Source organism: Pezoporus occidentalis, unplaced genomic scaffold (genome assembly GCF_034315485.1).
Source record: "Pezoporus occidentalis ecotype Australia unplaced genomic scaffold, CSIRO_AGI_Poc_V1 ctg182, whole genome shotgun sequence".
In the NCBI taxonomy this organism is placed as follows: Eukaryota; Metazoa; Chordata; class Aves; order Psittaciformes; family Psittacidae; genus Pezoporus; species Pezoporus occidentalis.
Genome location: NW_026913662.1, coordinates 3168298 through 3180730, shown reverse-complemented (window position 1 = coordinate 3180730; position 12433 = coordinate 3168298). Strand labels below are relative to the sequence as shown.

General features: G+C 41.9%; 1 protein-coding gene and 1 long non-coding RNA gene across 7 annotated transcripts in view; both read left to right on the top strand.

Moving 5' to 3' along the window:
• Window positions 1–247: 247 nt before the first annotated feature.
• The window catches only part of CCDC91 (coiled-coil domain containing 91), a 120304-nt gene continuing 108118 nt past the window's right edge, over window positions 248–12433 (top strand). The window contains exon 1 of one of the 6 annotated variants that reach the window (XM_062615569.1): window positions 248–279. The gene's annotated coding sequence lies outside the window, so the exon portion shown is untranslated. Of the gene's footprint in view, window positions 280–402; window positions 434–12433 lie in introns of those variants that run through there. The other 5 variants (XM_062615570.1, XM_062615566.1, XM_062615567.1 and 2 more) reach the window with 5 other exon arrangements.
• On the top strand, window positions 6340–12202 carry LOC134162090 (uncharacterized). The gene is made up of 2 exons (XR_009964195.1): window positions 6340–6822; window positions 10915–12202. It is a non-coding gene; the product is annotated as an uncharacterized LOC134162090 (long non-coding RNA).

The window sequence follows — 12433 nt, the reverse complement described above, 5'->3', positions numbered from 1 at the left end:
TGTCGGATTTCCGTGCCGGGCCCGGTAAAGAACGATACGGAGCCGGGGAGCCCCCGAGGGTGACCAGCCGCTCCCCGGGGAACCCGGCGGAGGCGCCCCTTACCTCGCTCCCGGTTACCACAGCCCCCGGCGGGACAGCGCCTGCCGCCTCCTCCTCCCGCCCTCCCCGCGCGCGCACTCCCGCAGACACCCAATCAGCGATAGCTGGCTGCAAACGCGCGGGGTCGGCAGCACGTGACTCGCGGTGGGGCGGGGAAGCCGCGGGAAATCCACATCCGGGTGAGCCGGCGTGGGTTGGGTGTCGCGCGCGTGTCCGCTCGTTTTTCCCGCGGCGGGTGGTTGGGGGTTGTGCGGCGGCCGCGGGGAGGGCCCGGGTGTGGGGGGAGCCGCCGTCCGCGGAAAGGGCTGCCCGGCTAAGCCGAGCAAAGGGGCGGTAGGCGTTGCTCCACCGCCACCGGGGCGGCGGGGGGTGCGGCTGGCCTGGAACTGGCGGTGGCTGCAGGGTGTCTCGGCGAGGCCTGCATTCATCTGTCTGAGTCCTCCGGTGCGGCCCTTGTGCCACAGCTACGGCCCACCAGTGCTGATGCCCGTGTGCTGTGGTGCCTGTTCTTAGTGATGTGACATAAGGGTTACTGCAGAAGTAGTTTAGAAAAACAGCAGGAACCTTCCTTGTCTGCCCCAGAAAATTCTTGTCCCTGTCCAAAGGAAGGAGAATGGTTTGAGTCGTTCTATAGCCCACAGGTTTGGGAATCTTGGCTGTGGCTTCTCTGGTTCTGAGGCCAAATTGTGCATGGCCAGATTTTCAAAGTAGTCTGGTTGTTCAGAGATGCCTATGTGCCTAATATCTGTTACTATAAATGGTGTTAGGTGTATTTCTGAAAATCTGCCTTAATCATCAGTCATCCAAAAATGTTTCTGTAAATCTGGGTTTTGTAAATCATTTTAGATTTTGCGGCATCCGGCATGCATAATGTAATAGAGTTAAACTCTGCAGTGTTAGTCCTTCTCAAGAGTCTGTAATTTATCATACTTTTCTTTTTGCTTATCAACTACACAGTGCGAATGCATTTCTTGCCATCTTACTGCAGTATTTTAGTGTAGCTTTGTGTAGTTTTAGTCACAGTGCTTGAACAGCTGTTTCTGTAGGTGTTCTTAACTGAGGTTTTTCTCAGTGTTTTCTGGCTGTTTCGCTTTCTCCTGTTCTCCAGATTTTGCTCTTTTGCGTACATTTAAAAAATTTACTTCTTCTGAGAGCCTGCACATCCATGGCTTGAATGTCTTAAGTAATTGTTTGTGCTTATGTCTGTTAACAAGGGCAGTAGTGACCTCCAGAATGTGACACCAGTGTTCAAGCAGGTGATGCCTGTTCGGGCATATTCATACCTCAGTGAATAGCACATAATCCCAGTGTCTATTTCAATCTTAAAGAGATTGTTGAGAATCTGAGGCAAATTTATTTTATGCTGTTTTGAAAAGAAGATGATTAAATGCAGAAGACTAGGAGAATAACCTACATGCTGTGTGCCTCAACCTGTCTTTGTGAGTAGCTTCACCAGTAGTGCCTTCTGCTGTGAGTGTGCAACATCAGTCTTCACATGCTGATTCCTTCTACCTTAAAGCTGAGCTGGTATGTTACTGTAGCTCACTAGAGAAGGAAGGTCAATTTTGTACACGCCAGATTGAGACAATGGATGCTAAATAGTCTGTCACCTTTGGATATGTTTTCATCCAAATATCTGTTTTGACTATTGCTATAATTAAGTCTTCCGTCCAGTTTAATGCTACCTAGAGAGAGAAATGATTGAAAACCAAGGACATGTGTTGACACATTCACATCCGTGATGTTCATATAAAACCTCCATTTTGATCAGTGAGTGCCTCACGAGAGCTCTCAGTGGAGTTTAAGTACTTTTGCATTTAATTTCGTGGTCCTTGATTGTTTTCTGCATGTCTTTGAACACTATGGACTATTAGACCAGCTCCTTTACATTTATTTCCAAGTGACACAACTGCTGCCAGCTTGGTGAAGAATGTATGTTAGCTTTTTATGTGGTGTCAGGCTGATGTTCAGGGTGATGATAGCTACATATATTTGTAGGTGCCAAAATACAGTTAGACTATAATGCATATTTCTGGTCCAGAGGAACAATTGGATCATGATCTGAAGGGCAATAACTGGCATTCTCCAAATGTTTACAGAACTGCCAAGACATCTAAGTGTGGTGTGTATCTGAGCAGTTGGCTTGATTCCTCCTGGCTTACTGAAAACCAACTTCCAGGAAAGTTTGCAACACCAAATGGAAAAAAGTTTGTGGTACAGTGGAAATAGGTTTATTGTGGAACTTTACATTTACAGATTCAAAACATCTTCTTACACATCTTTATTTGGGACCATTCAGGTTCAGGAGGTGGTTGTTTCAGTCTCCAGTGGTCTGATACACTTGTATGTTTTGTAATCTGATATTGTCCATTTGTGCAGTTTTTGAGGCTTAAATGCCCTTACAAGAAAAGTTCTTTCTGCTTATGTAAATGAAGGAAAAAATTCAGTCCTAATACTTCTAGCTATGTTTTATTTCTTTCGCGTAGGGGCTTTGCCCTACGACACTAGAGGTTTTCGTCTGCAGTGTGTGTAAGTTTAAGTCACACAGGCAAAATGTATCTTTTAAGTGCAGGGTAAGTGGTAGATTATCTGAAGAATGTTGCAAGGTGACACATTGTATCTTGACAGCCAATTCATTGTATTTTAACATCCCAGTCATTGTAGTTTAACATGTGATTCATTGTAGCTTAACATCTGACTGTATTTTAACATCTGTCACATTTCACTACTTAGTTACTCTGATATTTATAATCATAAGTATGCATTAGAAATTCAAGGCAGAGGTTGTTTTTCCATTTTGGTTATCATACTTGTGAAGACTTAAGGCTGCGTGGAGACCTCATAGCAGCCTTCCAGTATCTGAAGGGGGCCTACAGGGATGCTGGGGAGGAATTCTTCATTAGAGACTGTAGTGATAGGACAAGGAGTAACGGATTAAAACTTAAACAGGGGAAGTTTAGGTTGGATATAAGGAGGAAATTCTTTCCTGTTAGGGTGGTGAGGCACTGGAATAGGTTGCCCAGGGAGGTTGAGAATGCTCCATCCCTGGCAGTGTTCAAGACCAGGTTGGACGAGGCCTTGAGTGATATGGTTTAGTGTGAGGTGTCCCTCCCCATGGCAGGGGTGTTGGAACTTGATGATCTTAAGGTCCTTTCTAACCCTAACTATTCTATGATTCTATGTGGAAATAATCCTTGCTTCTGTTAGCAAAAATAAATACCTTTAAAATTAGAAAATGGATTTAGCTTTTAAATGAGGCCTATTGCAGCCTTAGTCTTCCTTTATCACTTTGTCTTTAAGCAATGATATCTGCTTTCCAGACTGAGTCTCCAGAAGTCATGCTATTTTTACAGAAAGGAATAAAGTGATTTGTAATTTTCTTAATGTAGAATAACATAGTATCTAGATTTTCTTAACATACAGTTAAGAATTCATATTCTTTCTTTCTGAAAAGTTTGGGATTGACCAGTATGAAGGATTCTGGTTTTCTTACATAGCAAGCTTTTTGTCGTTACACTGGGCAGCTGACAGTTTTCTTTTTGGAGTGACTGAAAAGAATTCTGAGGGTTCTGTTCACTCTTATGATGAAGCCAAGGCTTAGAAATATAAATTCTATTATAGGGTATGGTTGGTGAAGCAGAATTGCATACCCACAAATTTCTTCTTAAGCAATCAGAGAGGACTTCTTGAATTAAAAGAAAATGAATTAAATTTATTACTTCACATATTTGAGAAAGTGTTGATGGATATTCCTAAAGAAATTTTTAGGGTATTTTTAGCTACAGAACTCTTCTGCAGTTTTTCAGCAGCTGGATGTGACATCTGTCTGCCTTTGTTTGCATACATGAGGCTAATATTTTGTGTTGACCACACTGTTACAGATGCTGCCTATTCAAGTTCTTAAGCCCTTGAAACAGAGCTAGGGGAATGGACATAATATTTATAAAGGTGTTTTGGATCCTCGGAAAGAAAAATGTTTCTCATCCCTGTGTAAGAAGACAAACATTTTTCCCATTTGACATTGAAGTGATCACAACTCCATTTTTGTATGTCTTTCAGAGAAGAACCTGGAAATGACATTTGTTTAAGTGCCTCATTTCAGTTGATATAAAATATGTCTTCTGTTGTATTTGCACAAAGGTCTAAGTTTCATTTGTAAGAAAATCAAGCATGTTCAAACTAAGGTGTTAACTTCGCAAAAAAAAGATCTAAAATCTTGGGCAATTAATGCGACACTGACAAAATAATTGCACTGTTAGCAGGGGTGGTTCTAAATTGTGACTCTTGCTTCTATTCACCTTCCCTTTGGATTATCAGTATCAGTAGTAGATACTGCACAGGGGAAAACAATCTGTACTGGAATGTAGATGTCTGCTTCTCCATGGAATACAGTTGGAAACTGACACTAAAGACTGACAATATTAAAAACTATTTTCTTTGGAAAGGAAGGGTATAGGGTGTGCAAGCACATGTTAAGGTACAAAACATCCAAACCAAAATTCTTCCAGTTGGAAAACTACTAATTTTAAGGCTACAGTTACAGTCTGTAAAGTCTATTTTTAGAGAACTAGAAATTGCTTGAGGATTGCCCTCTGCCTTCATTGGGCAAAGTATATCCTTAAAGATTATGGCATGTAGGTGCTTCCTACAGATGAAGAATTGGGCTCCTGATTTCTCTGTCTACATATATACAAGAGACATATCTTCTGTAATGCTGAAGAAACTGTAAAGCTTTGGAAATCTCAATGGATAAATGGGGTTTCTTGTGGTTTAAGGTCAGCACCTAAAGGGAATGGTAGAATAGAATCATAGAATAGAATCATAGAATCGTTAGGGTTGGAAAGGACCTTAAGATCATCTAGTTTTTGGTAACCATCTTTTGATGGTAACATCAAAGCCACATGTGGTATGTAGTTATATGAGCTGATGCCAGTTTGATTCAGACTATATAGTAAAGCATCACTTTAGGAAATTTATGAAAAATATACAGCAGGCAAAATGTGTTTAATTTCTTCTTTTTTCTCCTTGTCATGTCCCGTTGTCCCACCCCCCCCAGTTCCAAGATGAGTTGGCTTCATTTTAAAAATGGGTTGTGGAGTGCCACAGAGTTGTTAGCTGTTCCTGAAAGTGTGGTAGATTTCAGTTTTCAGTTTATTATTGTAGAATTCGTACTTATTGTCACTGTTTCCAGAATGCTTTGCAATGATTTTGTGTCTCATTAATGTTACTAGTAATGAATTAACGAAATGTAAAAAAAAAATTGATACATCTCATTTTTTATTAAAATGCTTTTTTTTTTAGACTAAATATTCAAAAATATATATTTTTTGGCAGTTGTCAATCTAATTTAACCTTAGAGGACCACTTGCACAGAAAAGCAGAGGATGTGGACTATAATTTGCATTTAACAGCCTGTGGAGAAAACATTAGGAGGATTATGTCATCATGTGCTCATGCAGATTCTGTTCCTAAAAATAATTAAGGGACACTGGACTTTCTAAGAGTCTTTCTAAATGTTTTCTAAGTTGATTTTTTTGTATTTCTGATGCTCATTGAGTTTTTAGAATGCAGTTATCAGTATTTAAAACCAGATAAATATTACTGCAGAAGCTGTATCTCTCCATCAAATGGAAGTTCTTTTTTATGGAATGGAGTAAATAAGTTTATATTGGAATTTGGTAAATATATTTTGTTCATAAGGTGATAATTTCCAGGTTAGATTTCCAGGTTGGGTTTTATCTGCTGTTGAGACGAGTTTTTATCTCCTTGGTAGGTACACTTTTTTTTGCCTTGTTTGCTACAGCAGTCCTTGTATGGAATTCCGAAAGGCAGTGTTTTAATCTGTGGTCTGTGAAAGTCAGTTTTCATTCCTTTTCTACATTATATTTGCTATTACTGTATGAGTAGTAGCAAGAAAGTGGAAAGGGTTTGATATGTGTACACTTGTATGTGTTTTTCTAAAACTGTTTATAATGACCTTCTTAAGGATGAGGGTAGGGCAGATCAGAACGCCTTGGGGACTTAGTGATGGGGGTTCAGAATCATCACTTTAGAATCAGTGGTCCAAATTCAGTCCAGTTTCAGTTGAGGAGCTGGCCAGGTCATACCTATGATTTCCATTTGTGTTGACAAAGCTGCTTTGTTAGTAACTGTAAGATAAATTTAAAATTTCAGGACTGTCTGTCAGTGTTCTTTATTTTTGAGTTTTTTTAATTTTATTTTTGGCCATTATTTAGTCAATTCTGTATGGTGGAGATGTTAGACTTTGGTACACATTTAGTTGGGTGGAAGAGCAGCTGGGTCAAAGACTTGGTATTTTGAATGTCTTTTTGTGTGTATTTTTGATGAAGAACTCTAGGCACGTCTGATATAGGACTTCAGATATAAAAGCAACTGACACTGCTAACAAAGAAAAGGAATATGAGTGAGCTGGTTTGAATAATTTTTTTTCAGAAAGGTAAAATCCTGGGTCCTCAAAACCTCTTTTAGTTAGGAGTTAAGGGAAGAAATACATTGCATAGCCTTCTCTGATCAGGGAAAGCTAGAAGGACAATTGGTGTTCCTTTGAAATGTGTTTTATGCCTTTCTGTTTTCTAAGCAGCCATAGACTTCAGTTTTGGTATTTCAAAGACACTGTTACTCAGTAATATATAAACTTTTTAGGTGATGAGGAGATGAACAGTTCTGATTGTTTTCTAGAAGACATCCGTTGGTATGATGGTGTCCTGGATTCAGCAGTAGCAGTCAGTTTTTCTCCTTCTTAGTAGCTGGTGTAGTGCTGTGTTTTTGACTTTCAGCCTGGGAACAACGCTGATAACACTGATGTTTTTAGTTACTGCTCAGATGTTTAGTCTGACCAAGGACTTTCTGTGTCTCATGCTCTGCCAGGGAGGAGGGGAAGACGGGAGGAAACAGAGACAGGACACCTGACCCAAACTAGCCAAAGAGGTATTCCGTACCATAGCACATCATGACCAGGGTTTAACTGAGAGTTACCTGGAAGGATTGGTTCATTTCTCGGGTTGGGCTGGGTATTCTCTTCCCTTGTTATTTCCCTTATCATTATTATTATTGGTGGTAGCGTAGTGATCTGTGTTATACCTTAGTTATGGGACTGCTCTTACCTCAACCCGTGGGAGTTACTTTCTTTCCATTCTCCTCCCCTTCCCTCTGGGAGTGACGGGGGTGGGGGTGGGGGGAGGGAGAAAGTGGGGAGAGTGAGCAAGAGGGCTGCATGGCTGACTTACGGCCTGGGCTTAAACCACAACAGTTCTTTTTGGTGCCCAACGTGGGGCACAGAGGGTTGAGATAATGACAGGTCTGACCAGAGTGTGTCTAATCGTGTTTGTGATAAGCATTAACTGTTTTGGATTAATAGTCACTCTTCACAATGCTGATTTATTGGCTCTCAAAGTTGTTGTTCCTGATTTCACAGTTTCAGTATGTCATACCTTACTTACAGCCAGTATTTGCTGTGTTAACGTTTATCGGCTGGGGCTTTTGGGCTAAGGTTCTTGTCTCATTGTACTTTATGGTAATGACTTGTAATACAATAAAATTATACCCCCCCCCCCACCCCTTCCCGACCATTTACAGCATCATTTTAGAGTTTTGAAGGTTTTGAATGACCTTTAAATACCCTTGAGACCTGTTTGCTGATTGTGATGGGGATCACCATGTTGGCACGCATACAGAGTGTGTTTTGCCCGTCACCATTTTACCGTTTTGTCTGGTCCCAAGAGTTAAGCAGAGTCGGGTTTGGGCCTTGTCTGGGGTTAGACAGACGATATAGGAGGACTAAGAGATTTTCCCTGAGGCTGGACAGTTATGAGTGGCAGGGTGTGTGGGATAGTATGGGCAAGTATCTAGTGCACTGGGCCCCTCCAGTGCTTTGGAATTTCACCACTGAACAAGTGCAAAATCCAGAAAAATTAGGAAAACACTTAAATGAGGTGTGTTGTCATTCTGGCCGTACCAGAGATGGACAAGTCATGGCAACATGCTGGTGCTTGGCCTATGCTTACAGAGCTTTGGTCAACACTGTCCAGCACCTTCAAAAGGAAAAAAATGTCCCTGGATCTGGTGGCAAAGCCACAGTCAGTGCAGCTACTCCAGCTCCAAGCACAGCAGCTACACCAGCCCCAGTGACAAGTACAGTTGCTACTCAGACTTTAGCTGCAACAGACAGCGTAGCTACTCCAGCAACAAGTACCGCACCCACTCAAACTTCAACTGCAACAGACAGCACAACTACCCCAGCTCCAAGCACAGCAGCTACACCACCCCTAGCGACAAGTACAGTCGCTACTCAAACCACAGTGATAATTACTGCAGCCAAACCAGAGGACCAATTTGTACCAATATCGGTTGCCCCTGTACGCAAGAGGAAAAGCAAAAAAGAGGCAAGAAAGATGAAACAAGATGAAGAAACAATGTACTCACCACCTGGGCCAGCATCTGATTAGGAGTCATCGTCACATGACGAAGAAGAAGAGGTGACTTCTCTACCTCGGACCTCAATTGAGCTATGGAATATGCAAAAAGATTTTACCTGTCAACCAGGGGAGCACATCATCATCTGCTTGCTCTGATGCTGGGACAATGGTGCCAACGGTCATAAACTAGAAGGTATAGAAGTGAAGCAGCTGGGATCATTCTCTAGAGAAGGGGGCCTTGACAAAGCCATTGCAAGAGAGAAAAAGTCCCTCACCTTTGAAGGCAGCTCTTGGCAGCTGTGAAAGAAAGGTTTCCATACAAGGACGATGTTATCAGTCGTTCAGCCAAGTGAACTACTTTAGACAAAGGCATCCAGTCTCTGAGGGAATCAGCCATTGTAGAGATGCTCTATCACATCAAGCCGAGTAACAGGAATATACCCGTAGACCCTGATGAAGTCGAATGTACACGACCCATATGGCGAAAACTGACACGGAATGCACCGTCATCATATGCCCGCTCATTAGCAACAGTAACCTGGAATGACATAGTACCACTAACAGTGGATGAAATGGTTCATAAACTCCGAGAGTCGAAGACAATCTCACCCCTTCCATCATCTCAGCTGTGGAAAAACTGTCCCAGGATCTCAAACAATTGAGAGACGATCTGTCTGATTTATCCAGCTCCTCACCAACGCACGTCTCAGCTATTAACAAAAGGCGTTTGAGAGAGAACATACAGAAGGTATACGCCATGGGCCACCCTGTGGTTTTACCTGTGGGATCACGGAGAAGACATGATGAAGTGGGATGGAAAACCTACTTCATGTACCCTGATGCCATCAAGCCGTCAAGGGGTGGAACCCAGGAGGATCCCTCGAGTTGGCTGTACTGGAGGCTGAAATCAACCTAACTGGGAGGAAACGGCAAAAGCACCCCATTGTCACTGGTCCAGAGGCTCCATGCATCCTCGGCAGAGACTACCTAAGGAGAGGGTACTTCAAAGACCGGAAAGGGTACTGATGGGCTTTTGGTATTGCTGCTTTGGAGACAGAGGAAATTGAGCAGCTGTCCACCTTGCCTGGTCACTTAGAAGGTCCTTCTGTTGTGTGGTTTCTGAAAGTCGAAGAACAAATGCCAGTCACGACCACAACAGTGCACTGGCGGCAATATCACACCAACCGGGACTCCCTGGTTCCCATCCATAAGCTGATCCATAGACTGGAGACCAAAGAGTGATCAGTAGGACCCACTCACCCTTTAATAGCCCCATATGGCCAGTGCAAAAGTCTTAACGGAGAATGGAGACTAACAGTAGACTATCGTGGCCTGAATGAAGTCACACCACCATTGAGTGCTGCCGTACCAGACATGCTAGAACTTCAGTATGAACTAGAGTCAAAGGCAGCCAAGTGGTATGCCACGATTGATATTGCCAATGCATTTTTCTCAATTCCTTTGGCGGCAGAGTGCAGGCCACAGTTTGCTTTTACTTGGAGGGGTGTCCAGTTCACTTGGAACTGACTGCCCCAGGGGTGGAAACACAGCCCTACCATCTGCCATGGACTGATCCAGACTGCACTGGAACAGGGGGCAAGCTCCAGAACACCTGCAATACATTGATGACATTATTGTGTGGGGCGATACAGTGGAAGAAGTCTTTGAGAAAGGGAGTAAAATAATCCAAATCCTGCTGAAAGCCGGTTTTGCCATAAAACGGAGTAAGGTCAAGGGACCTGCACAGGAGATTCAATTTTTGGGAATAAAATGGCAAGATGGACGTAGACAGATCCCCACAGATGTGATCAACAAGATAACAGCAATGTCTCCACCAACTAATAAGAAAGAAACACAAGCTTTCTTGGGTGCAGTGGGGTTCTGGAGAATGCACATCTCAAATTGCAGTTTGATTGTAAGCCCTCTCTATCATGTGACCCGGAAGAAGAATGATTTTAAATGGGGCCCTGAGCAACAATCAGCCTTTGAGCAAATTAAACGAGAGATAGTTCACGCAGTAGCCCTTGGACCAGTCCAGACGGGCCAGATGTAAAAAATGTACTGTACACTGCAGCTGGGGAGAACGGTCCTACCTGGAGCCTCCGGCAGAAAGCTCCAGGGGAGACTAGAGGTCGACCCCTCGGCTTTTGGAGTCAGGGATACAAAGGATCTGAGGCCAGCTCTACCCCAGCTGAGAAGAGAGACTGGCAGCCTGTGAAGGGGCTTGAGCTGCTTTGGAAGTGATTAGCACTGAAGCACAGCTCCTCCTGGCACCCCAGTTGTCCATGCTGGGCTGGATGTTCAAAGGCAGGGTCTCCTCTACACATCATGCAACCGATACTACATGGAGTAAGCGGGCTGCACTAGTTACACAATGAGCAGTGAAATTTATATTCAGAGACCTTTTAGATCAGTGAAGGAAGTGAATTTGAATGTTAAGTAAGTGATATCTGTGAGAATTAGTGTGTGGGAGAGGGTAGGTAATAACAGATGACACCAACTAAGTGTGCTAGGCTGCAGTTAAAATTTGAAGATTCAAAATACAAAAGTTCCAAAGGTTTGGAAATGGTTTTGTGATGCCAGGTTGTTGTAGCTAGTTGAGGGACCAAACTAATTTGAACTTCAGGTAGGGGACATTAAAATAGTACTTGTTTCATTGCTAGTCATTTGTTTTCCAGGCCAGCAAAAGTAATTCTTTATACAAAGGAAAATAGCACTGGTTGTGCTTTTCTGTTAATATTTCTGAAAAACCTCTGAGATGGTTATTTAGTGGGTGTGACAAATGAGTCCTTAGGTCAGTTTGCAGTGGTAATGGCAAACTTAGTCAAATTGAGCTGCAAAAGTGCTAAACCAAAACTGAACTGCTTTGGATATCGATTTAGAAGTCCGTACTAAAAATACACTTTTGAAACGGTCTTGGTGTCTAAGTAAATATGAATAGATGCCCTTTGCAAGTAAAGACAAGCAGCTAAATTCATTCTTAAGCCACCACTCTTCTGTTTTTTACTACAGGTTCTGTGGAATGGTTCATTTTCAAATGTTTCAGAGCCACAGAAGTCAACAGACTGCTGTTATGTTCTGCTTGTTATTGATTGCATTTGCTTTAGTTTTAGCTACAGTGTAATTTCTTGCAAGGAATGGATTGGTGAAGAAGGTGGTGTTGAATCATTTTGCCAGTGCAAGAGCCTATGTTTAATCAGAAGAATGATTTGCTTGTAAATTAGTTTTGAACAAAACAGATTTTAAGGAGAAGAATAAGAAAGACCTGTCTTTTCCTTACTTTAATAGCAGTTGAAGTCTTCATAGAGTGGGAGACGCGAAGTACATATAACAAATAATTAGGAAAATATTGATGATAGTTTGATCTGTTTGAAACTTCTCATCTAGTACCATGAAAAACTTTTTTTTTTTTTTTTGCTTACAGTGTTTTCTGTACATGCTCTAGAATCTGAAGTTCTGTTAGCTTGTAAATAAATAATAAAAACCTGCTAAATATACTAAGTAATGTACTACATAATGTTAAGCTCCTTCGATGTCTCCTTAAGGCTTTTGAATAAGCTGAATGTAGGTAAAAGCTATCTGGTATTCTGTGTACTATTGCCAATACTTGGCCTTGTAGTTCTTTACCGTTTAATTTTTCCTCATTAAATAGTTTGCCAGAACACACTGCCAGAATTCATTTCACTTGTCTTGAGTTTTAGAGAAAGATTGGAATTGCTTTGCATTGAATTTGTTTTAGTATCCTTTTATATTAAATATCTATGTTTTCATTTAAATATCTTTTCTTTCTCACAGAACAGTGATTTTTTTTCTTTTTTTTTTTAAGAGAAAATTCCGAGGAAAAAGACCTACAGTCAACTTCTTTGCACTAGGCTTATTCTTTTTTTCAAAACTTTAA